The sequence below is a fragment of the Bos taurus genome, chromosome 3 (genome assembly GCF_002263795.3).
Source record: "Bos taurus isolate L1 Dominette 01449 registration number 42190680 breed Hereford chromosome 3, ARS-UCD2.0, whole genome shotgun sequence".
NCBI classification, from domain to species: Eukaryota; Metazoa; Chordata; class Mammalia; order Artiodactyla; family Bovidae; genus Bos; species Bos taurus.
In genome coordinates this window covers 18683582-18709768 of record NC_037330.1, presented here as the reverse complement: position 1 = coordinate 18709768, position 26187 = coordinate 18683582, and the positions used below count along the sequence as shown (strand labels likewise).

The following is a 26187-nucleotide window of genomic DNA, read 5'->3' as shown; positions in this document are numbered from 1 at the left end:
GAAATGCTGGTGTGGTACCTCATGCTGTCCATCCGCCTTCATTGTTCACAGTCTCAGAAGGTGGCAGCCCTGTGACTGCAGGGCGGGACGCCGGGGCTGGAGTTACCCTGGGTTGCAGAGCTAGTGATGGGAGGGTGGGGCAGACATACCTAATTCATTTCATGGACACACCTAATTCATTACAGGTTTCAACTAGAAGCTGTCTATATAGGAATCACATGAGGCCTTAAACCTGTAGTATACCAGGAGAAATAATTACCACCATTTACCATCTGGGTCCAGAGTGGTCTATCTGTCTATCTTTTGAATCATTTTATAATTTATAGAAGAATAAGAAAATAGTAAAAATAACTTTATTAGATACAGCAAACTCATTTATTCCCTATTTTCCTGGATTTGAAGATACACATATATATTTGTATGTGTGTATATGTTTGATGTGTGTATACATTTGCACACACATACGTAGGCACATATATATATCATTTTTATTCCATAATTGCAAAATATTTTCATTTTTATATCTGTAAATACCAAATGATCAATCCAATGAATGTTTTTTATTCCTGTATCAACTATTTCTTTCCAGTTGCCTTGGTATATGCACCTGCCTTCAGCATCAATATGGAAAATATATCAAGTAAATTTTAGTGCATAAATATGAGGTGAAAGGGTAATGTCACATGTCTTTTTAGTAAAATGGTTGAGTAAGGTTCATGCATAATATTGTGTGACACAGTTCTTCCTGTTGAGTAACTAGCTGGATGAAAATACTATATTTCTCTTTGCTCTTAGAAACGTTCTTCACTTATTGATTCCTGCAAGCTTATTTGGAGGAAGGATTGCTACTTGTATTCCTTTTATGAAATAATGGTCTTTACTCTCAGGGAATGCCATCTTCCACTACCCAACATTCAGCTTTGGGAGAGGCAGACACCAAGATGTCTGCCAAGCAGCACCCCACTATCCAGCCAGAGCAGCAGAATAAATCCTGGTAACCAGTGAGGTAACAGTATCTCAATAAGACCATATCTTGCTCTCCCAGGCATTGATCCCTGAGCTTGAGTAAATTCATGGGGAATATTGTCATCTGAAGATGCAAAGTCTGAGATTATGATCAATTACAGTAAAAAATTGATTGTGATCAGTTTATATGATCAATTTATGCGATCACTTATACGATCAATTTTGCTGTGGTCATTAGAGAGTTTGCTGTGGGTGTCTTCACATTTATTTTTTAATTCATGTGATAGTTGTGAGACTTGTTCTTTTGCCAATTTTCTCCTCTTTGCCACTAGGTGAACAAAATGAAAAATTCTAACTTTTCAGCTGTGCTCAAGAAAAGCTAAAAACAACATACAGAGCATACAGAGAAACAGCATACAGAGAAACTTTCAAAAATAACTTTCAAAAATAACAGCATACAGAGAAACTTTCAAAAATAACTTTTTGGGAGATGATGCAATGCTTTGGGTACTGCCTGTGAAAACTGAAGTTTGTTACAGATGCTGTCACAATGATTTGTTTCACCCTTGTGGTATTTTCTTAGTGTTCCTGTCATTCCTGTTTTCTCATATCTTGAGATGTTTCATGATAGAGAAAAAATGTGATCACTAAGACCTCAAAATGTAGCTTATGCGTGTGTGCTCAGTCATGTCCAACCAGACTGTAGCCTGCCAGGCCCTTCTGTCCATGGGATTTTCCTAGCAAGAATACTGGAGTGGGTTGCCATTTCCTCCTCCAGGGGATCTTCCTAACCCAGGAATCGAACCTGTGTCTCCTGTGTCTCCAGAATTGGCAAGTGCATTCTTTACCACTGAACCACCTGGGAATCCAAAATATAGCTTAATTTCTAAAATAGTCCAATGGACCCATATGGTAATTAGAAGACACAATGAGTTTTATTTAAAAAAAAAAGTCATTCAGTCTTCCCTTTGTTCTTTAGAAGAACTCTAGGAAAGAATAAGAAATCTTTGCAAATAGAGCTGCTGAAAAGGAAAGTCAAAATGTAAAGTGTACGTTTCTTTTAGAGCTTACAACAAAACCCAGTATTTGTCTGACATAATTTCCTTTTATTCTCCCAGTATCTGGAGGTTTTGTTGGGGAAGAAATCAACCATGTATGTAGAGGAGAAATGGTCCTCTTTCCAGGGTGGCAAGTGTCATTAGTTCAGATGCCAACACCGTGGTCTTACGAGAGCTGAGATGGGCCTCACCTCCTTATCTGCTTTTGTCTCATGGAGTCCCTGACCCTCTCACCTCTCTTGTCTGTCAAATACATTTAGGCCTCTTTTCCTGACCTCCCAGGCCAACTCCATGGACTACCTGAGCAATTCAGTCAACGCCAGTCTCGTTTCCATTCAGTCATGTGTTTGTTTTGTTTTTTACTTTAATATGTATTTATTTGGCTGCACTGGGTCTTAGCTGCAGCAAGCGGGATCTTTAGCTGTGACATGCAAACTCTCAGTAGTGGCTTGTGTGATCTAGTTCCCCGACCAAGGATTGAACCCAGGATCCCTGCATTGGGAATGCAGAGTCTTAGCCCCTGGACCACCAGGGAAGTCTCAGCTTCAGTTGTGTCTTGAAGTGGTTGTCTGTCCCACAGCACCCTCATGACCTTCATCGTATCCTCGTTGCACCCCCTCAGCCGTGGCTGGGCACAGTGAGGAAGGGCAAGGAGTCATGGGTCCTGTTCTTCCCACTTCAGTCTGTATTCGTATCAATCACTTTGCTTGTCTTTGATTAGTAAATTTCCTCATTATCCTCAGGGACGTCTCCACATTTGATGATGCTTCTCTCCTCTCATCCTCCCACCCCTGCAGAGGGGTTTTCCTCCTAATTCTGGGAGAAAAACAAGGCTCTTAGGCACAGTTTCCTCCACTTCTGCCATCCACAAACATATCTTCCTCCACACCCAACCTCACCTCTTTACCCCTCTTCACTTCTAGGCTAGCACCCCTCCTGCCCTTGATTGACCCTGCCTCTTTAGTATACTCTCTTTGGCCATAGTTTTCTCCTCTTTTCTGTGTCTTTGATTCCTCTCCCTACAGGCTCCATTATCATAGTCTATACATATACTCTAGCTTTGTCAGTATATATTACAAAACCATTATCTCCTATGTATCAGGCAGCAGATAAAAATACACCTGCTACTATTTTTTTTTAATTGAAGTGCAGTTGATTTATAATGTTGTGGTAATTTCAGGTATACAGCAGATTTTTTTTCCATTATAGGTTATTATAAGATTTGAATATAGTTTTTTGTGATATATAGTAGGTCCTTGTTGTATTATCTGTCAATCCCAAACTCCTAATTTATCAACCCCCCTTCTTCTTTGGTAACCATATATTTGTGAGTCTGTTCTGTTTTGCAAAAAAGTTCACTTGTGTTATTTTTAAAGATTCTACGCACAAGTGATATCATATGATATTTGTCTTTCTGTGTCTGACTTACTTCACCTAGTGTGATAATTTCTAGGTCCATCCATATTGCTGCATTATTTCATTCTTTGTATGACTGAGTAGTATCCCATTGTGTATTTGTACCGCATCTTCTTTATCCATTCATCTGTCAGTGAATTCTTAGGTTGTTTCTTTGTCTTGGCCATTGTAAATAGTGCTGCTATGAACACTGGGGTGCATGTATCTTTTTGAATTAGAGTTTTCATCTTTTCTGGGTATATATCCAAGAATGGGATTGCTGGGTCATATGGTAACTCTATTTTTAGCTTTTTAAGAAACTCCCATACTGTTCCCCATACTGGCTGTACCAATTTACATTCCCACCAACAGTGTAGGAGGGTTCCCTGTTCTCCATAACCTCTCTAGCACTTATTATTTGTTGACTTTTTCATGGTGGCCATTCTGACTGGTATGAGGTGATACATTGTAGTTTTGATCAGCATTTCTCTAATAATTGATGATGTTGAGCATCTTTTTATGTGTTCTTGGCCATCTGTATGTCTTCTTTGGAAAAGTGTTTATTTAGTTCTGCTCATTTTTTGATTGGATTGTTTGTTACATATCAGTTATTTTAACAGAAAGAATTCAACAGAGAGACTCATTAACTAGGTAACTTAAAGGGTAAAGAGAACTCTAGGGTATATGAGAGTAGCAGTTTCAGGAACCAGCAACTAGTTACCCCCACAGCTAACTTCCAAGGGGAGAGGTTGAAAATATCAGAAGGTTGGAGGAGGGGCTCTGAGACTTAAGCCTCTGAGAAGGGGTGCTTCTTGCTGGTTCTGTGAGGTTGGAAAAACTGCACACTGGATTCAGCTGCCTTTGGGGAACAACACCCAAACTAGTTCATATTCCTTCTGCAGGGCTTCTCAGTTGCAAATATGGAGTTCCTTTGTGGGGAAACCATCCTGCCAGGTGAAGAAATGAAGCTGGCATAATGCTATGGGGACCCGGAAACCACGGATAGAAGTAAGTTCCTCTCCTCCTCTGGTCTCCTTCTAAGATCTCCGTTGGCAGAGGTAACTGGGATTCAGCTGCAAAGTAGAGACCCAGGCCTGACTCCCCAAAGTGTGCAGAAGAATAGTTTTGATGTCAACAGACACCAACTTAATAACTGGCGTCCCTACTCTCTTCTCTTTATTTCTTGATTACATGTCCGTATGTGAGTGGTTTTCATGCAATATCTGCTCTCTCTCAGCTCCATTCATTTTCTCAAATTTATGAAATTTGGCTTTGTTATCATCATGCTACTGTACTTTTTGAAAAAGGCCTTCCAATGACCAAATCCCGCGGGCCTGTTTCTGTGCTTGTTTCACGTGGCCTGCCCATTGAGGCATGTGACATTGTGGATCTGTTCTCTTAAATGACAAATGCTATCCACACTACTTCATAAATGGAATATGTGTTCATTCAAAGTGTCAACTACAAATATAAAGCAACATCACTGTTTAATTGTGAATTCACCCAGCACACAGCAAACACCCTCAGACAAAGCCATTTATTTATAGTATAGTAACCTGGTATCGGAGGGATTGTGGGCAGGAGGAGAAGGGGATGACAGAGGATGAGATGGCTGGATGGCATCACCGACTCGACGGACGTGAGTTTGAGTGAACTCCGGGAGATGGTGATGGACAGGGAGGCCTGGTGTGCTGCAATTCATGGGGTTGCAAAGAGTTGGACATGACTGAGCGACTGAACTGACTGAACTGAACTTGGTATCAGAAATCATATCTGTATTCAAGGTTGATTAAGTTAGGTCATATTTGGAATTTCTTTAAAAGTTAATTTCTCTTTATTACTTATTTATTCAGCACGTACATATCAAGGACCTTCCCATGCCAGAGTCTTTTCTAGGGCACAGAGATTTACAGGGAACAAAACAAAGTTCCTGTTCTCACAGAGATCTCATTATGCATGTGTACTTTGGTACCTGTTGCAAAAATATTGAAATTGCAGATAGCAAAAAAAAAGAAAGAGGGAGTGAAGGAGTGAGTGAGAGAGGAAACACATACAATTCTGTCATCCAGGTTAATTTTTCAGTGTGTATTCTTCTCAACTTGTGTTCTATGCATAACATGCAAACATTGCTATTTCACACAGATGTGGGATAACACTTGATTGTTTTAATGTGACTATGCATTGTAAATATAGTCCATGGAGTTCTCTAGGCAAGAATACTGGAACGGGTTGGCATTTCCTCCTCCAGTGGATCATGTTTGTTAGAACTCTTCTCTATGACCCATCTGTCTTGAGTGGCCCTGCATGGCATGGCTCACAGCTTGAGTTACACAAACCCCTTTGCCATGACAAGGCTGTGATCCATGAAGGGGATCCATGGACAGTATGAAAAGGCAAAAAGATATGACATTGGAAGATGAGTCCCCGAGGTCAGAAGGTGTCCAGTGTGGTACTGGGGAAGAGTGAAGGGCAATTACTAATAGCTCCAGAAAGAATGAAGTGGCTAGGCAGAAGTGGAAATGACACTCAGTTGTGGATGTGTCTGGTGGTAAAAGTAAAGTCTGATGCTGTGAAGAACAATAGTGCATAGGAATCTGGAATGTTAATTCTGTGAATCAAGGTAAATGCAGGAGATGGCAAGATTGAACATTGACATCTTAAGAATCAGTGAAAGGGAAGTAAAAAGGACAGGAAATGGGTGAATTTAATTCAGATGACCGTTACATCTACTATGGTGGGCAAGAATCCCTTAAAAGAAATGGAGTAGCCCTCATAGTCAACAAAAGAGTTCAAAATGCAGTATTTGAGTGCAACCTTAAAAATGACAGGGTGATCTTGGTTCGTTTTCAAGGCAAACCATTCAACATCACAGTAATTGAAGTCTGTGCCTCAACCACTGATGCTGAAGAAGCTGAAGTTAACCTGTCTTACGAAGATCTACAACACCATCTAGTTCTGTTCAGTTGCTCAGTTGTGTCTGACTCTTTGTGACCCCATGGACTGCAGCACGCCAGGCTTCCCTGTCCATCACCAACTCCCAGAGCTTGCTCATATCCATCGAGTCAGTGATATCATCCAACCATCTCATCCTCTGTCATCCCCTTCTCCTCCCGCCTTCAATCTTTCCCAACATTAGGGTCTTTTCCAATGAGTCAGTTCTTCGCATCAGGTGGCCAAAGTATTGGTGCTTCAGCTTCAACATCAGTCCTTCCAATGAGCATTCAGGATTGTTTTCCTTTAGGATTGAGTGGTTTGATCTCCTTGCAGTCCAAGGGACTCTCAAAAGTCTTCTCCAACACCACAGTGCAAAAGCATCAATTCTTCAGTGCTCAGCTTTCTTTATAGTCCAACTCTCACATCCGTACACGACTACTGGAAAAGCCATAGCTTTGACTTGTCAGACTTTTGTCGGCAAAATAATGTCTCTGTTTTTTAATATGCTCTCTATGTTGTTCATAGCTTTTCTTCTAAGGAGCAAGCATCTTTTAATTTCATGGCTACAGTCACCATCTGCACATCAAAAAAAAGTTGTCCTTTTCATCATAGGGGATTGGAATGCAAAAATAGGAAGTCAAAAGATACCCAGAATAACAGACAAGTTTGGCCTTGGAGTACAACATGAAGCAGGGCAAAGGATAACAGAATTTTGTCAAGAGAACACTCTGACCATAGCAAACACCCTTTTCCAGCAACACAAGAGATGGCTCTACACATGGACATCACCAGATGGTCACCACTGAAATCAGATTATGTTCTTAGCAGCCAAAGATGGAGAAGCTCTATATAGTCAGTGAAGATAAGACTTGGAGCTGACTGGCTCAGATCATGAGCTCCTTATTGAAAAATTCAGGTTTAAATTGAGGAAAGTAGGGAAAATCACTAGGTCATTCAGGTATGACCTAAATCAAATCCCTTATAATTATACAGTGGAGGTGATGAATGGATTCAAGGGATTAGATCTGGTAGACAGAGTGCCTGAAGAACTATGGATGGAGTTTTGTAACATTATATAAGAGGCAGTGATGAAACCATCCCCAAGAAAAAGAAATGCAAGAATGCAAAGTGGTTGTTTGAGGAAGCTTTACAAATTGCTGAGAAATAAGTGAAAGGCAGGGGAGAAAGGGAAAGATATACCCAACTGAATGCAGAGTTCCAGAGATAGCAAGCAGAGATAAGAAGGCAAAGAAATAGAACAATGCAAAGAAATAGAGGAAAGCAATAGAATGAGAAAGACTAGAGACCTTTTCAAGAAAATTGGAGATTAGGAGACCATATTATGCAAGAATGGGCACCGTAAAGGGCAGAAATGGTAAGGACCTAACAGAAGCAGAAGATATTAAGAAAAGGTAGCAAGAATACACAGAACAACTATACAGAAAAGGTCTTAATGACCTGGATAACCACGATTATGTGATCACTCATGTAGAGCCAGACATCCTGAGTATAAAGTCAAGTGGGCTTAAGAAGCATTACTACCAAAAAAGGTAGTAGAGGTGATGGAATTCCAGTTGAGCTACTTAAAAATCCTAAAAGATGATGCTGTTAAAGTGCTGCGCTCAATATGTCAGCAAATTTGGGAAACTCAGCAGTGGCCACAGGACTGGAAAAGGTTTTTTCATTCCAATGCCAAAGAAAGGGAGTGTCAACGAATGTTCAAACTACTGTATAACTGTTCTCATTTCATATGCTAACAAAGTTATGCTTAAAATCCTTCAGGCTAGGCCTCAGTAGTATGTGAACTGAGAATTTCTAGATGTACAACCTGGATTTTGAAGTGTCAAAGGAACCAGAGATCAAATTGCCAGCATTCGTTGGCTCATAGAGAAAGCAAGAGAGCTCCAGAAAAACATCTACCTCTGCTTCATTGACTACGCTAAAGCCCGTGACTGTGTGGATCACAACAAACTGTGGAAAATTCTTAGAAATGGAAGGGCCAGACTACCTTACCTGTGTCCTGAGAAATCTGTATGCGGGTCAAGAAGCTACAGTTAGAACCAGACATGGAACAACTGACTGGTTCCAAATTGGGAAAGGAGTATGACAAGGCTGTATATTGTCTCCCTGCTTATTTAACTTATATGTAGAGTGTTATTGTTGTTCAGTCACTAAGTTGTGTCCAACTCTTTGCAACCCCATAGACTGCAGCCTGCCAGGCTCCTCTGTCCATGGGATTCTCCAGCAAGAATACTGAAGTGGGTTGCCATTTCCTTCTCCAGGGGATCTTCCTGACCCAGGAATTGAACCTGTGTCTTCTACAGTGGCAGGCAGATTCTTTACCACTGAGCCACTAGGGAAGCCCTATATGCAGAGTATATCATGTGAAATGGCCAGGCTGGATGGATCACAAGCTGGCATCAAGATTGCTGGGAAAGATATCAATAACCTCAGATATGCAGATGATACCACTCTAATGGCAGAAAGTGAAAAGCAACAAAAGAGCCTCTTGATGAACGTGAAAGAGGAGAGTGACAAAGCTGGCTTGATGCTCAATATACAGAAAACTAAGATCATGGCATCTATCCCATCACTTCATGGCAGATAGAAGGGTAAAAAGTGGAAGCAGTGACATTTATTTTCTTGAGCTCCAAAATCACTGTGGATGGTGACTGTAGCCATGTACTTCAAAGATGCTTGCTCCTTGAAAAGAAAGCTATGACAAACCTAGATAGAGTATTAAAAGTAGAGACATCACTTTGCTGACAGAAGTCTGTATAGTCAAAGCTCTGGTTTTTCCAATAGTCATTTACGGATATGAGAGTTGGATCATAAAGAAAGCTGAGCATTGAACAATTGATGCTTTTGAATTGTGGTGCTGGAGATGACTCTTGAGAGTCCCTTGGACTGCAAGGAGATCAAGCCAGTGAATCCTAAAGGAAATCAACCCTGAATATTCATTGGAAGGTCTGATGCTGAAGCTGAAGCTCTAATACTTTGGCGACCTAATGTGAAGAGTCTACTCACTGGAAAAGACCTTGATGCTAGGAAAGATGGAAGGCAAAAGGAAAGGGGCACAGCAGAGGAAGAGATGATTAGATAGCATCACCGACTCAATGGACACGAATCTGAGCAAACTTGGGGAGATAATGAAGGACAGGGGAGCCTGGCATGCTATAGTCCATGAGGTCACAAAGAGTCAGACTTGACTTGGCGACTGAACAGCAGCAATGACATTGTAAATACCTTTTCATATCACTGAATAATCTGCCTCCTCATTTCTAATGGCTGCATGGTGTAACTGGAGTCTATTTGATTGGAGTGTCTAGCTAGCCAAGAGCATTCACAACTGTGACAGTGTCTCCACTTAAGTATATAACATTTGTTTGGGAGGGTGGTTCTCAGACTTCAGTGTACATAAGACTTACCTTTGGAGCTTGCTGATGATTCAGATACTTGGGCTGCACATTCAGAGATTCTAATTCAGGAGGTCATGAGTCTGCATCTTAAGCATCTTAAGAAGTCTCACTTATCAGTTAGGGGCTTAGGATGTAGGTGGTCCCAGATCCCACATGAGAATCTTTGGTGTGACCTACTGGAATAACATGTGCAGTCATAACTCCCTTCTCCACTTCATGGGAGTCTTGGGGGTTAGATTTCCCTCAAGGTAAAGTGGTTTAAGCTACACTAGATATGAATCAGCTATACTAGAGAATGAATCAGAGGGTTGAATTTGGGTTGGTAGGAGTCATAGCTGAGAAACATACTACACCGAGACTAAGCGACAGGGGCAGGTTTGAAATTAGGATATCAAGCTGAAGTGCAACAGACACGGGTTCCTGGATCAGAATGGAAGCAGTGAGGGGGTTCTGTGTGTGCATGCTAAGTTGCTTCAGTCGTATCCAACTCTTTGTGACCCTGTGAACTGTAGCCCGCCAGACTCCTCTGTCTATGGGATTCTCCAGACAAGAATACTGGAGTGCGTTGCCATGTCCCCCTCTGGGGGATCTTCCTGACCCAGGAATTGAACCCGCATCTCTTACATTTCCTGCATTGGCAGGTGGGTTGTTTACCACTAGCGTCACCTGTGAAGCCTGAGGGGGTTCTAGCCATGCCTATTAATTAATTTCAGGGGTGCTGTTCTGTGTTTTCTTGGTGCTGTCGGTGACTAGGTCAATGGGAAGGTCAGCTTGGCTTAAAGATACAGAGTTGAGGACAGAGAAGGTTTGCAGAAGCCCTTGACTTGTATTGCCCATAGGTCAGCTAGAAATGGTCTGACTCTCAGGACTGAATGAAATTAACTAGAACCATCCCCACACTAAACTTTGGCCAGCAGAAATTCCAGGTCTTCCGGGTGACCTCTTTGTATCCCCACAGCTTGTATTCTCATGGCTGCCTCCTACCTTTATTGGCTTTCTGCTTCTTTGACACAGATAATTCAACCTCTTTTTACATTTGCACCAAAAAACCATCCACACCAGCATCTGTGATTTTGTTTAAATTTGGGGGTCCTGAAAAAGGATATATCACACCTCACACCTGTGGGCTCCTCCATCTTTTCTGCTTCCCTCTTGGAAAAAACCCAGATTTCTCTTTTCATGACCATCAGTTTATCAGTCATCTTTTATCACTTAGGTGGACCCTCTAGAACTCGCCTTCCATCCTGAACTCATGTCAAGACATTTTTCTCAACAACTCTACTTCAAAGAGATATTTTGATATTATAGTAACACTCCCTCCTTTTTAACTCACATTCCTGAGCCTGTACCCACCCAGAGGGTGGGATGGGGTGGGGTGTTCATTTCTAGCTCTAAACTTACCTGCTTAACAAGTTGCAGGGCTCAGCAAGTTGCAGGATGGGAGTTGGTAAGGCAGTTCTCAGTCTGCAGCTGTGGTCCTTAACAGATGAGTAACTGTCAGTTAGCACTGCACAACTCCACTGGCAGAAGTCATTTTTGTAGTTCTGTCTTGGTCTGTCCTTCCATATAGTTTTCTTCATTTTTCAACAGATGGCTGACAGGGGGACTCCTCTGGGTAGTGATTTTTGAAACACTTGCCCTCCAGAGCTGGCTGTGATCATGAACAGAATCCTAGATGCTGAAATGAACACAAAGCCTGTAGTGGACACCACTCTTCCTATCAAGAGATATTGTAGATGTCTGCCACATTCTACATTTATTCATATGTTACAATATCGCTGAAATTCACGTGTTTTAGAATTGAAATGCACATTTAATATAATGCTCCCCCTAACCCCCAACAAAAATGCTGCTTTTAAACCAGTGGTGCCTCTTAGAACCCACAATATCTTAGAATAAAGGAATGTAGTAGGAATACTTATCCTTAAAGGATCTGTGTTTAAGAACCATGAAGCACTGTCTGGCCTACAACCTCAGTTACAGGTGAATGGAAAGTGAGAATCTTTTGTCTGTTTGCAATTCCAATAAGGGACACACGATGTCATCTCTCCCTGCCAGCCCAGGGCCAGGGCTGTGAAGCGAGAGGTCCTTTCTGCATTTCCTATTGATTGATGATGATACTCGCAACATTGCAGTCAGTCACCACTGGGTGGCGCACAAGCCCCAGGCTTGAAAATTTGAGGCCCACACGCCTCCCAGATGGGGTCCTTTCTAGAAGGCTTTTAAGGAGCTGCTGCTGCTGCAAGTCGCTTCAGTCGTGTCCGACTCTAAGCGACCCCATGGACTGCAGCCTACCAGGCTCCTCCGTCCATGGGATTTTCCAGGCAAGAGTACTGGAGTGGGTTGCCATTGCCTTCTCCGTTTAAGGAGCTGCTGCTGAGCTGCTGACTAGCAATATATCATGGGTGAGCAGGTTGAGCTGGGTGAAAGCAAAGACTCCATGGAGCAGCTGGAGGAGGGTTTGGGCAGCAGGAATAGGGAGAGAAGTTCGAGTTCATTCATTAGAGTAATGATACTGAATGAGTGTCTGTAATTGCCTAGGTGGGTATGGGTAAAGAATAAGATAGGGACAGTCCTCACCCCTGTGGAAGCTCTGGTCTAGTTATTGTTAAGTTGCTCGGTCGTGTCTGACTCTTTGTGACCCCATGGACTGCAGAACACCAAGCTTCCCCGTCCTTCACTGTCTCCCTCAGTTTGCTCAAACTCATGTCCCTTGAACTTGTGATGTCATCCAACCATCTCATCCTCTTTCACCCCCTTCTCCTCCTGCTCTCAATCTTTTCCAGCATCAGGGTCTTTTCCAATGAGGCGGCTCTTCACGTCAGGTGGCCGAAGTATTGGAGCTTCAGCGGCATTCCTTCCAATGAATATTCAGTGTTAAACTCCTTTCAGATTCACTGGTTTGATTTGCCTCTCTATTTCCTGACAAATATTAACTCACTTTTATATAGTTCTAAAAGTATATTATATTATTTTTGTACAGTTCCTTTTCAAGGTTTAAACTTATAAGGAGATAATTGGTATCTTTTAACAATGAGGCCTCCCATCCAAGAACAAAACAAATCTTCATGTATTGGAGTTTATCTGCTTTAGGACAGTTTTATATTACAGACACATTTCACATGATTTACCCCTAAGGGTATCATGTTATTGTTATTATAAAGTTGATGGGTTTTTTTTGGTATGTTTACTCTGTAATGTGTTACTAAACTTTAGATCTAATGGTTTTTCAGTCCATTCTCTTAAATTTCCTAGGTAGAAACCTTAACATATGTATATTAAGGTATATGTTAATATTAATATATATAATATCCCATCACATATGTGCCTTCCTGAAGTGAATTTTACCTGACGGCGTGTATTATTCTTTCATGGCATCCAAGTGCAAAGGAAAACTGCTCTTGGCTAGAATTTTATTCAGAAATTTTTGTATTTATAAATTTGTAGTTTTCAGGGGGCTTTGGGGTTTTGTTTTTGGGGTTATGCTACCTTTGAAAAAAATTATAAAGTGCCCTTCATGTTTGTATTCTCTGATATGGTTTAAATCATGTGGGAATTGTTATTCCATGATTGTTTGAAAATATTCACCTGAAAAACAGTTTTGCCTGGAGCTTCTGAGAGTGTGATTATTTGACAATCTTCTAATTTTTTTCTATGGTTATACCTCTTTGGGAATCAGTTTTCCCAGAGAAATCATCCACCACCCCCCACCCCCACCCAGGCTTTCTTTCCCTTTCTTCCCTCTCTCTCTCCTTTCTTTTCTTATTCTATCTTTTTAAGAATAAAGTTGTTACAACTCATCTCTCTTCTTCTGTATTTGTACCAATGTTTTTGATTTCGTCAAATGTATATTATCTTTTTTCTTTCTTAATTATTGTAATGATCTTCCAAATATCTTGGATTCTTTCACTTATTAATTAATTAGGTATTCTGTCTTCTAGTCATGGATTTCTACTTATTTCTTTGTATTTTCCTTCTTCCTGCTTTTTTGGTCTGTTTTGTATCTTAATTTTTTAGTTTATTGAATTAAATGGTTAGTTTATTCATTTTTTATTGTTAAGTAAATAAAGTGCTTAAGGCTGTAGCTATAGATTTTAATATTTGTTGTCTTTTTATTGTTATTTTTAAATGTAATCTTAATTGTAGTTACATGTTTTTTTCTTAAACTGAATTATTTTGAGTGCTTAAAAAATCTCAAATATCTTTGACATAATCATCTATTATCAATTTCTAGCTCTATAGCATTATCATCAAAGGTGTGTCTATTACAGTTTTAATTATCTTTGGTTAGCTTTTATAAATATTTTGTAGGTGCTTAAAATATGTGTATTTTCCAAAGTGTATAGAGTTCACATATACCTATTAGATCAAAAACAGTAAAAAAAAAAAAAAAAAAAAAAGTATTGCTCAATCTATCAAGCACTTTCTATATGTCAGGCAATGTATGAAGCATTTAGGTACATTTAACACATAATATTATTTTTTTTAATATAAATTTATTTATTTTAATTGGAGGTTAATTACTTTACAATATTGTATTGGTTTTGCCATACATCAATATGAATCCGCCATGGGTATACACGTGTTCCCCATCCTGAAACCCCCCTCCCACCTCCCTCCCTGTACCATCCCTCTGGGTCATCCCAATGCACAAGCCCTAAGCATCTAGTATCATGCACTGAACCTGGACTGGCGATTTGTTTCATATATGATATTATACATGTTTTAATGTCATTCTCCCAAATCATCCCACCCTATCCGTCTCCCACAGAGTCCAAAAGACTGTTCTATACATCTGTGTCTCTTTTGCTGTCTCACATACAAGGTTATCATTACCATCTTTCTAAATTCCACAGGCTTCAGCAACATGTGAACCGTGAACTTCCTGATGTTCAAGCTGGTTTTAGAAAAGGCAGAGGAACCAGAGATCAAATTGCCAACATCCACTGGATCATGGAAAAAGCAAGAGAGTTCCAGAAAAACATCTAGTTCTGCTTTATTGACTATGCCAAAGCCTTTGACTGTGTGGATCACAATAAACTGTGGAAAATTCTGAAAGAGATGGGAATACCAGACCACCTGACCTGCCTCTTGAGAAATCTGTATGCAGGTCAGGAAGCAACAGTTAGAACTGGACATGGAACAACAGACTGGTTCCAAATGGGAAAAGGAGTATGTCAAGGCTGTATATTGTCACCCTGCTTATTTAACTTACATGCAGAGTACATCATGAGAAACGCTGGACTGGAAGAAACACAAGCTGGAATCAAGATGGCCGGGAGAAATATCAATAACCTCAGATATGCAGATGACACCACTTTTATGTCAGAAAGTGAAGAGGAACTAAAGAACCTCTTGATGAAAGTGAAAGTGGAGAGTGAAAAAGTTGGCTTAAAGCTCAACATTCAGAAAACGAAGATCATGGCATCCGGTCCCATCACTTCATGGGAAATAGATGGGGAAACAGTGGAAACAGTGGCAGAATTTATTTTTCTAGGCTCCAAAATCACTGCAGATGGTGACTTCGACCATGAAATGAAAAGATGCTTACTCCTTGGAAGGAAGGTTATGACTAACCTAGATAGCATATTCAAAAGCAGAGACATTACTTTGCCAACAAAGGTTCATCTAGTCAAGGCTATGGTTTTTCCTGTGGTCATGTATGGATGTGAGAGTTGGATTGTGAAGAAGGCTGAGTGCCAAAGAATTGATGCTTTTGAACTGTGGTGTTGGAGAAGACTCCTGGACTGCAAGGAGATCCAACCAGTCCATTCTGAAGGAGATCAGCCCTGGGATTTCTTTGGAAGGAATGATGCTAAAGCTGAAACTCCAGTACTTTGGCCACCTCATGCAAGGAGTTGACTCATTGGAAAAGACTCTGATGCTAGGAGGGATTGGGAGCAAGAGGAGAAGGGGACATCAGAGGATGAGATGGCTGGATGGCATCACCGGCTCGATGGACATGAGTCTGGGTGAACTCCTGGAGTTGGTGATGGACAGGGAGGCCTGGTGTGCTGTGATTCATGGGGTCACAAAGAGTCGGACATGACTGAGCGACTGATCTGATCTGATCTGATCTGATACTGTATTGGTGTTTTTCTTTCTGGCTTACTTCACTCTGTATAATAGGCTCCAGTTTCATCCACCTCGTTAGAACTGATTCAAATGTATTCTTTTTAATGGCTGAGTAATACTCCATTGTGTATATGTACCACAGCTGTCTTATCCATTCGTCTGCTGATGGACATCTAGGTTGCTTCCATGTTCAGGCTATTATAAACAGTGCTGCGATGAACATTGGGGTACACATGTCTCTTTCGATTCTGGTTTCCTTGGTGTGTATGCCCAGCAGTGGGATTGCTGGGTCATAAGGCAGTTCTATTTCCAGTTTTTTAAGGAATCTCCACACTGTTCTCTATAGTGGCTGTTCAGTTCAGTTCAGTTCAGTCGCTCAGTCGTGTCCAACTCTTTGTGACCCCATGAATCGCAGCACGCCAGGCCTCCCTGTCCATTACCAGCTCCCGGAGTTCACTCAGACTCACGTCCATCGAGTCGGTGACACCATCCAGCCATCTCATCCTCTGTCATCCCCTTCTCCTGCCCCCAATCCCTCCCAGCATCAGAGTCTTTTCCAATGAGTCAACTCCTTGCATGAGGTGGCCAAAGTACTGGAGTTTCAGCTTTAGCATCATCCCTTCCAAAGAAATCCCAGGGCTGATCTCCTTCAGAATGGACTGGTTGGATCTCCTTGCAGTCCAAGGGACTCTCAAGAGTCTTCTCCAACACCATAGTTCAAAAGCATCAATTCTTCGGCACTCAGCCTTCTTCACAATCCAACTCTCACATCCATACATGACCACAGGAAAAACCATAGCCTTGACTAGATGAACCTTTGTTGGCAAAGTAATGTCTCTGCTTTTGAATATGCTATCTAGGTTGGTCATAACCTTCCTTCCAAGGAGTAAGCATCTTTTCATTTCATGGTCGAAGTCACCATCTGCAGTGATTTTGGAGCCTAGAAAAATAAATTCTGCCACTGTTTCCACTGTTTCCCCATCTATTTCCCATGAAGTGATGGGACCGGATGCCATGATCTTCGTTTTCTGAATGTTGAGCTTTAAGCCAACTTTTTCACTCTCCACTTTCACTTTCATCAAGAGGTTCTTTAGTTCCTCTTCACTTTCTGACATAAAAGTGGTGTCATCTGCATATCTGAGGTTATTGATATTTCTCCCAGCAATCTTGATTCCAGCTTGTGCTTCTTCCATTCCAGTGTTTCTCATGATGTACTCTGCATATACGTTAAATAAGCAGGGTGACAATATACAGCCTTGACATACTCCTTTTCCCATTTGGAACCAGTCTGTTGTTCCATGTCCAGTTCTAACTGTTGCTTCCTGACCTGCATACAGATTTCTCAAGAGGCAGGTCAGGTGGTCTGGTATTCCCATCTCTTTTAGAATTTTCCACAGTTTATTGTGATCCACACAGTCAAAGGCTTTGGCATAGTCAATAAAGCAGAACTAGATGTTTTTCTGGAACTCTCTTGCTTTTTCCATGATCCAGTGGATGTTGGCAATTTGATCTCTGGTTCCTCTGCCTTTTCTAAAACCAGCTTGAACATCAGGAAGTTCACGGTTCACATATTGCTGAAGCCTGGCTTGGAGACTTTTGAGCATTACTTTACTAGCGTGTGAGATGAGGGCAATTGTGCGGTAGTTTGAGCATTCTTTGGCATTGCCTTTCTTTGGGATTGGAATGAAAATGGACCTTTTCCAGTCCTGTGGCCACTGGTGACTTTTCCAAATTTGCTGGCATATTGAGTGCAGCACTTTCACAGCATCATCTTTCAGGATTTGAAATAGCTCAACTGGAATTCCATCACCTCCACTAGCTTTGTTCGTAGTGATGCTTTCTAAGGCCCACTTGACTTCACATTCCAGGATGTCAGGCTCTATCTAGGTCAATGATCACACCATTGTGATTATCTGAGTCGTGAAGATCTTTTTTGTACAGTTCTTCTGTGTGTTATTGCCATCTCTTCTTAATATCTTCTGCTTCTGTTAGGTCCATACCATTTCTGTCCTTTATTGAGCCCATCTTTGCATGGAATGTTCCCTTGGTATCTCTAATTTTCTTGAAGAGATCTCTAGTCTTTCCCATTCTGTTGTTTTCCTCTATTTCTTTGCATTGATCCCTGAAGAAGGTTTTCTTATCTCTTCTTGCTATTCTTTGGAACTCTGCATTCAGATGCTTATAACTTTCCTTTTCTCCTTTGCTTTTCACTTCTCTTCTTTTCACAGCTACTTGTAAGGCCTCCCCAGACAGCCATTTTGCTTTTTTGCATTTCTTTTCCATGGGAATGGTCTTGATCCCTGTCTCCTGTACAATGTCACGAACCTCAGTCCATAGTTCATCAGGCACTCCATCTATCAGATCTAGGCCCTTAAATCTATTTCTCAGTTCCACTGTATAATCATAAGGGATTTGATTTAGGTCATACCTGAATGGTCTAGTGGTTTTCCCTACTTTCTTCAATTTAAGTCTGAATTTGGCAATAAGGAGTTCATGATCTGAGCCACAGTCAGCTCCTGGTCTTGTTTTTGCTGACTGTATAGAGCTTCTCCATCTTTGGCTGCAAAGAATATAATCAATCTGATTTCGGTGTTGACCATCTGGTGATGTCCATGTATAGAGTCTTCTCTTGTGTTGTTGGAAGATGGTGTTTGTTATGACCAGTGCATTTTTTTGGCAAAACTCTATTAGCCTTTGCCCTGCTTCATTCCGTATTCCAAGGCCAAATTTGCCTATTACTCCAGGTGTTTCTTGACTTCCTACTTTTGCATTCCAGTCCCCTATAGTGGCTGTACTAGTTTGCATTCCCACCAACAGTGTAAGAGGGTTCCCCTTTCTCCCACCACCCGCCCACCACCCTCCCACCACCCGCCCACCACCCTCCCAGCTCCCTCCCAGGACCCTCCCAGCACCCTCCCACCATCCACCCAGCACCCTCCCAGCACCCTCCCAGCCCCCGCCCACCACCCTCCCACCATCCGCCCACCATCCGCCCACCAACCTCTCCAGCTTTATTGCTTGTAGACTTTTGGATAGCAGCCATTCTGACCTGCGTGAGATGGTACCTCATTGTGGTTTTGATTTGCATTTCTCTGATAATGAGTGATGTTGAGCATCTTTTCATGTGTTTGTTAGCCATCTGTATGTCTTCTTTGGAGAAATGTCTATTTAGTTCTTTGGCCCATTTTTTGATTGGGTCATTTATTTTTCTGGAATTGAGCTGTAGGAGGTGCTTGTATATTTTTGAGATTAGTTGTTTGTCAGTTGCTTCATTTGCTATTATTTTCTCCCATTCTGAAGGCTGTCTTTTCACCTTGCTTATAGTTTCCTTTGTTGTGCAGAAGCTTTTAAGTTTAATTAGGTCCCATTTGTTTATTTTTGCTTTTATTTCCAATATTCTGGGAGGTGGGTCATAGAGGATCCTGCTGTGATGTATGTCGGAGAGTGTTTTGCCTATGTTCTCCTCTAGGAGTTTTATAGTTTCTGGTCTTACATTTAGATCTTTAATCCATTTTGAGTTTATTTTTGTGTATGGTGTTAGAAAGTGTTCTAGTTTCATTCTTTTACAAGTGGTTGACCAGTTTTCCCAGCACCACTTGTTAAAGAGATTGTCTTTAATCCATTATATATTCTTGCCTCCTTTGTCAAAGATAAGGTGTCCATAGGTGTGTGTCTGGGCTTTCTATTTTGTTCCATTGATCTATATTTCTGTCTTTGTGCCAGTACCATACTGTCTTGATGACTGTGGCTTTGTAGTAGAGCCTGAAGTCAGGCAGGTTGATTCCTCCAGTCCCATTCTTCTTTCTTAAGATTGCTTTGGCTATTCGAGGTTTTTTGTATTTCCATACAAATTGTGAAATTATTTGTTCTAGCTCTGTGAAAAATACCATTGGTAGCTTGATAGGGATTGCATTGAATCTATAGATTGCTTTGGGTAGTATACTCATTTTCACTATATTGAGTCTTCCAATCCATGAACATGGTATATTTCTCCATCTATTAGTGTCCTCTTTGATTTCTTTCACCAGTGTTTTATAGTTTTCTATATATAGGTCTTTAGTTTCTTTAGGTAGATATATTCCTAAGTATTTTATTCTTTTCGTTGCAATGGTGAATGGAATTGTTTCCTTAATTTCTCTTTCTATTTTCTCATTATTAGTGTATAGGAATGCAAGGGATTTCTGTGTGTTGATTTTATATCCTGCAACTTTACTATATTCATTGATGAGCTCTAGTAATTTTCTGGTGGAGTCTTTAGGGTTTTCTATGTAGAGGATCATGTCATCTGCAAACAGTGAGAGTTTTACTTCTTCTTTTCCAATTTGGATTCCTTTTATTTCTATTTCTTATTTTATTTTATTTCTTTTATTTGCTTTGATTGCTGTGGCCAAAACTTCCAAAACTATGTTGAATAGTTGTGGTGAAAGTGGGCACCCTTGTCTTGTTCCTGACTTTAGGGGAAATGCTTTCAATTTTTCACCATTGAGGATAATGTTTGCTGTGGGTTTGTCATATATAGCTTTTATTATGTTGAGGTATGTTCCTTCTACTCCTGCTTTCTGGAGGATTTTTATTATAAGTGGATGTTGAATTTTGTCAAAGGCTTTCTCTGCATCTATTGAGATAATCATATGGCTTTATTTTTCAATTTGTTAATGTGGTGTATTACATTGATTGATTTGCGGATATTGAAGAATCCTTGCATCCCTGGGATGAAGCCCACTTGGTCATGGTGTATGATCTTTTTAATGTGTTGTTGGATTCTGATTGCTAGAATTTTGTTAAGGATTTTTGCATCTATGTTCATCAGTGATATTGGCCTGTAATTTTCTTTTTTTGTGGCATCTTTGTCAGGTTTTGGTATTAGGGTGATGGTGGCCTCACAGAATGAGTTTGTAAGTTTACCTTCCTCTGCAATTTTCTGGAAGAGTTTGAGTAGGATAGGTGTTAGCTCTTCTCTAAATTTTTGGTAGAATTCAGCTGTGAAGCCGTCTGGACCTGGCCTTTTGTTTGCTGGAAGATTTTTGATTACAGTTTCAATTTCTGTGCTTGTGATGGGTCTGTTAAGATTTTCTATTTCTTCCTGGTCCAGTTTTGGAAAGCTGTACTTTTCTAAGAATTTGTCCATTTCTTCCACGTTGTTCATTTTATTGGCATATAATTGCTGATAGTAGTCTCTTATGATCCTTTGTATTTCTGTGTTGTCTGTTGTGATCTCTCCATTTTCATTTCTAATTTTATTGATTTGCTTTTTCTCCCTTTGTTTCTTGATGAGTCTGGCTAATGGTTTGTCAATTTTATTTATCCTTTCAAAGAACCAGCTTTTGGCTTTGTTGATTTTTGCTATGGTCTCTTTTGTTTCTTTTGCATTTATTTCTGCCCTAATTTTTAGGATTTCTTTCCTTCTACTAACCCTGAGGTTCTTCATTTCTTCCTTTTCTAGTTGCTTTAGGTGTAGAGTTAGATTATTTATTTAATTTTTTTCTTGTTTCTTGAGGTATGCCTGTATTGCTATGAACTTTCCCCTTAGCACTGCTTTTACAGTGTCCCACAGGTTTTGGGTTATTGTGTTTTCATTTTCATTCCTTTCTATGCATATTTTGATTTCTTCTGTGATTTGTTGGTTATTCAGCAGCGTGTTGTTCAGCCTCCATATGTTGGAATTTTTAATACAGTTTTCTCCTATAACTGAGATCTAATCTTACTGCATTGTGGTCAGAAAAGATGCTTGGAATGATTTCAGTTTTGTTGAATTTACCAAGGCTAGATTTATGGCTCAGGATGTGATCTATCCTGGAGAAGGTTCCGTGTGCACTTGAGAAAAAGGTAAAATTCATTGTTTTGGGGTGAAATGTCCTCTAGATATCAGTTAGGTATAACTGGTCTATTGTATCATTTAAAGTTTGTATTTCCTTGTTAATTTTCTGATTAGTTGATCTATCTATAGGTGTGAGTGGGGTATTAAAGTGTCCCACTATTTTTGTGTTATTGTTAATTCCCCCTTTCATACTTGTTAGCATTAGTCTTACATATTACGGTGCTCCTATGTTGGGTGCATATATATTTATGATCGTTATATCTTCTTCTTGGATTGATCCTTTGATCATTATGTAGTGTCCTTCTTTGTCTCTTTTCACAGCCTTTGTTTTAAAGTCTATTTTGTCTGATATGAGTATTGCTACTCCTGCTTTCTTTTGGTCCCTATTTGCATGGAAAATCTTTTTCCAGCCCTTCACTTTCAGTCTGTATGTGTCCCCTGTTTTGAGATGGGTCTCTTGTAGACAACATATGTAGGGGTCTTGTTTTTGTATCCATTCAGCCAGTCTTTGTTTTTTGGTTGGGGCATTCAACCCATTTACGTTTAAGGTAATTATTGATAAGTATGATCACATTGCCATTTACTTTATTGTCTTGGGTTCGAGTTTATACACCCTTTTTGTGTTTCCTGTATAATATTATTTTTATGAAATTGGTTTTACAGATGAGGAAACTAAGACTTAAAGAGGTTTCATTGTCCAACATCATAAAGCTAGTATGATGGAGTCAGAAATTAAGCCCAGATTGGCTTATCTACAGAGTTCATGCTCTTCACTACTACTTCAAACAAATTTTCTATGAACTTTTTATTTTCTGTTTTTCTGCTAAAGATAAAGAAAGATATGTCTGTACTCCTATTGTTTTTCTGTCTGTTCTGCCTTGTATTTCCAGCTTCTTTTTATTTGGATGTCATGTTATTTGACACATTTGACACAAGATTTCCCTCACTAGAATGTTAGCTCCATGACTAGAGGTTTTTTCTTATTTTCAGTTATCTTGGGGCTTCCCTGGTGGCTCAAATGATAAAGAATCTTCCTGCAATGTGGTGGACCTGGGTTTGATCCCTGGGTTGGGAAGATCTCCTGGAGAGGGGAATGGCTAGCCATTCCGGTCTTCTTGCCTAGAGAATTCCATGGACAGAGGAGCCTGGTGGGCTACAGTCCATGAGGTCGCACAGAGTGGACATGACTGAGCAACTAACACTTTCAGCTTTTCAGCTTATCTTTAATACCAGGATAGTACCTGACACATAGTAGTTTCTCAATAAAATAGCTGTCGATTGAATGATAATCACGTTTTCATGGTAGATTGTACCCTTCAACAATAAAAATGGATTCATCTATCGCTTTTAAAAATAATTTAATTAATTAATTAATTAATTTGCTTTTGGCCATGCTGGGTCTTTGTTGCTGCATGGGTTTTTCTCTAGTTGCAGTGAGTGGGGACTGTTACGCAGCTGTGGTGTGCTGGGCTTCTCATTGCGGTGGCTTCTCTTGTTGCGGAGCACAGGTTCTAAGGTGCACAGGCTTCAGTAGTTGTGGCACATGGGCTTGGTTGCTCCATGGCATGTTGTATCTTCCTAGCCTAGGGATTGAACTCGTGGCTCCTGCCTTGGTAGGTGGATTCTTTACCACTGAGCCACCCAGGAAGCCCCCGTATGTTGCTTTTCATGTTAAATTGTATTGATCTGACTTTAATACTGTGACCTTTGCTTCATTTGTTCTCATTTACACAATCTATTTTGTTCCTCCTTTAACATTTAGACTGCGTGTTTGGAGTGTTTAGTTTGTTTTAGAGGTTTCTTTCATAGAAGCATAGAGCAGGACTTGTTTTTGCTTTTTTAGGGGCTCTAGTAGGTGAGTTGGAGAAGGCAATGGCACCCCATTCCAGTACTCTTGCCTGGAAAATCCCATGGATGGAGGAGCCTGGTAGGCTGCAGTCCATGGGGTCGCTAAGAGTCGGACATGACTGAGCGACTTCACTTTCACTTTTCACTTCCATGCATTGGAGAAGGAAATGGCAACCCACTCCAGTGTTCTTGCCTGGAGAATCCCAGGGAGGGGGAAGCCTGGTGGGCTGCCGTCTATGGGGTCACACAGAGTCGGAAACGACTGAAGTGACTTAGCAGCAGCAGCAGCAGTAGTTGAGTATGAATATTATAATGGATATTACTGAATGAATTGAAGAAAGAACACATGTTTTCTGAGTGAAAAATAAATCCTGTTCTAGATGCTGTGGTTATCATACTTCATCTCAGTTTCAACCTGAGAGTGACGAATTTCCAAAAACATAGAAGAAACCCAAGGAGAAATGAATGCTTGCTAATTATTTATTGTTAATTTTCACAAGGTTTATAATTTGAATAGGCAGTCCCTTCAGATTAGCTCTGAGAGTTATGATTCATTAAAGTTAAAATCGTAAGAGTTATTGGAAGATATTGTAAAACATTTAATTCTTCTTTCCACTATAAGCAATTCCTTAAAGATGTTAGAGTCCCAGAAACCAAAAGTTGAGCAGTTCCACCAATACACATTACAGCTAGATGTCTGAGATACATGGAGAAAGAAAAAGCCAAGAATCCCAAATCAACCAGCTCAATCAACTGGAAAGGGAGAATTTCTTGGAACATCTGGAAGTGACTTCAAGATGAATCTTCAGAGGAGCTAGACTCACTTGGGACCTCAGGGCTCTTCTCAGACTTGTGACTGCCAGATTTGTTCTGCTGGTCATCATCACTACCTTCCTGTCTTTCTTCCTTGTTTTGGTACAACTGTTCTTCTGGATCCCAGGTTGGGGAGTTGACATAGCTTCCTCCACTCCTGTGATCCTTAAACATCCCCAAATCTGGATAAGTGAACCTCTTTCCTGCATTGCCTATTCCTGATGGATCATGCAAACAGTAGCATAACCAGTTACCTTGCTGTTTGGAAAAAAAGTATACCTCACAGGTAATCGGCCCAATTTTTCTGGTGAATGCAGACTCCTGAAGATCTAGATCTTCAACATCAGCTTTTTCCTGCTTGGGGAAATGCTTTTGATCTTGTACTTTCCCTAATTTCTCTTCTGTCTCATAGTTGGATTCCCTAACAGATAGCCTTCTTCCAGAGCTGCTCTCATTGTTGCCTCTGAGATGACTCTCATCCCTTCTTGAAGGTGGCCTTTGCTCTCTAACCTCTTCTCTCCCACCATTCCTGGGTTCTGGTCTTACTTCCCGTCTTCCATCATTACTGGGTTCTGGGCTCAGGCTTCTCTCTCGATGTCTTCCATCATCCATTGATGTGGGGATATTGTCTCTTTGTTGCCCTCTTGCATACAGTCTTGCAGGTGGATTCTGCTCCCCATCTTGGCTTCTTCCATTATTCCCAGAATCTGGTCTCACATCTCTCACTTGGAGTCTCCTATCATCCCTTGGTGCTGGGGCTTGGTCCCTCACTCCAAGTCTCTCATCTTCTGTTGAAGTCAGTCTCTGGTCCCTACTTTGTCTTCTGTCATCACCCCTGGGTTCCGGTCCTTGCTCCCGAAGGCGGTGTCTCTCATCCATCTGGGGTTCAGGACTCAGCTCTCTCACTGGGTTTCTCTCCTCATCCCTTGATAAGGGGATCTGGTCTCTACGTTGGATCCGTTCTTCCTGTCTTGGAGCTGGCCTCTGCTCCCTGTCTTGGCTTCTCTCATCATCTCCAATTTCTGGTCTCACATCTCTTACTTGGAGTCTCCTCTCATCCCTTGCTCTTAGGGTTTGCTCTTTCACTCCAAGTCTCTCATCTTCTGTTGAAGTTGGTCTCTGGTCCCTAATTTGTCTTCTGTCATCACCCCTGGGTTCCGGTCCTTGCTCCCGAAGGCGGTGTCTCTCATCAATCTGGGGTTCAGGACTCAGCTCTCTCACTGGGTTTCTCTCCTCATCCCTTGATAAGGGGATCTGGTCTCTACATTGGATCCGTTCTTCCTGTCTTGGAGCTGGCCTCTGCTCCCTGTCTTGGCTTCTCTCATCATCTCCAATTTCTGGTCTCACATCTCTTACTTGGAGTCTCTTCTCATCCCTTGCTCTTAGGGTTTGGTCTCTCACTCCAGGTCTCTCATCTTCTGTTGAAGTTGGTCTCTGGTCCCTAATTTGTCTTCTGTCATCACCCCTGGGTTCCGGTCCTTGCTCCCGAAGGCGGTGTCTCTCATCAATCTGGGGTTCAGGACTCAGCTCTCTCACTGGGTTTCTCTCCTCATCCCTTGATAAGGGGATCTGGTCTCTACGTTGGATCCGTTCTTCCTGTCTTGGAGCTGGCCTCTGCTCCCTGTCTTGGCTTCTCTCATCATCTCCAATTTCTGGTCTCACATCTCTTACTTGGAGTCTCCTCTCATCCCTTGCTCTTAGGGTTTGGTCTCTGACTCCAAGTCTCTCATCTTCTGTTGAAGTTGGTCTCTGGTCCCTAATTTGTCTTCTGTCATCACCCCTGGGTTCCGGTCCTTGCTCCCGAAGGCGGTGTCTCTCATCAATCTGGGGTTCAGGACTCAGCTCTCTCACTGGGTTTCTC

The 26187-nt window shown here is 41.1% G+C and overlaps 1 long non-coding RNA gene across 1 annotated transcript; it reads left to right on the top strand.

Annotated features, from left to right (window-relative positions):
• Positions 1–2846: 2846 nt before the first annotated feature.
• On the top strand, positions 2847–13382 carry LOC112445947 (uncharacterized). Its single transcript, XR_003033960.2, has 2 exons — positions 2847–4427; positions 6271–13382. It is a non-coding gene; the product is annotated as an uncharacterized lncRNA (long non-coding RNA).
• Positions 13383–26187: the final 12805 nt, after the last annotated feature.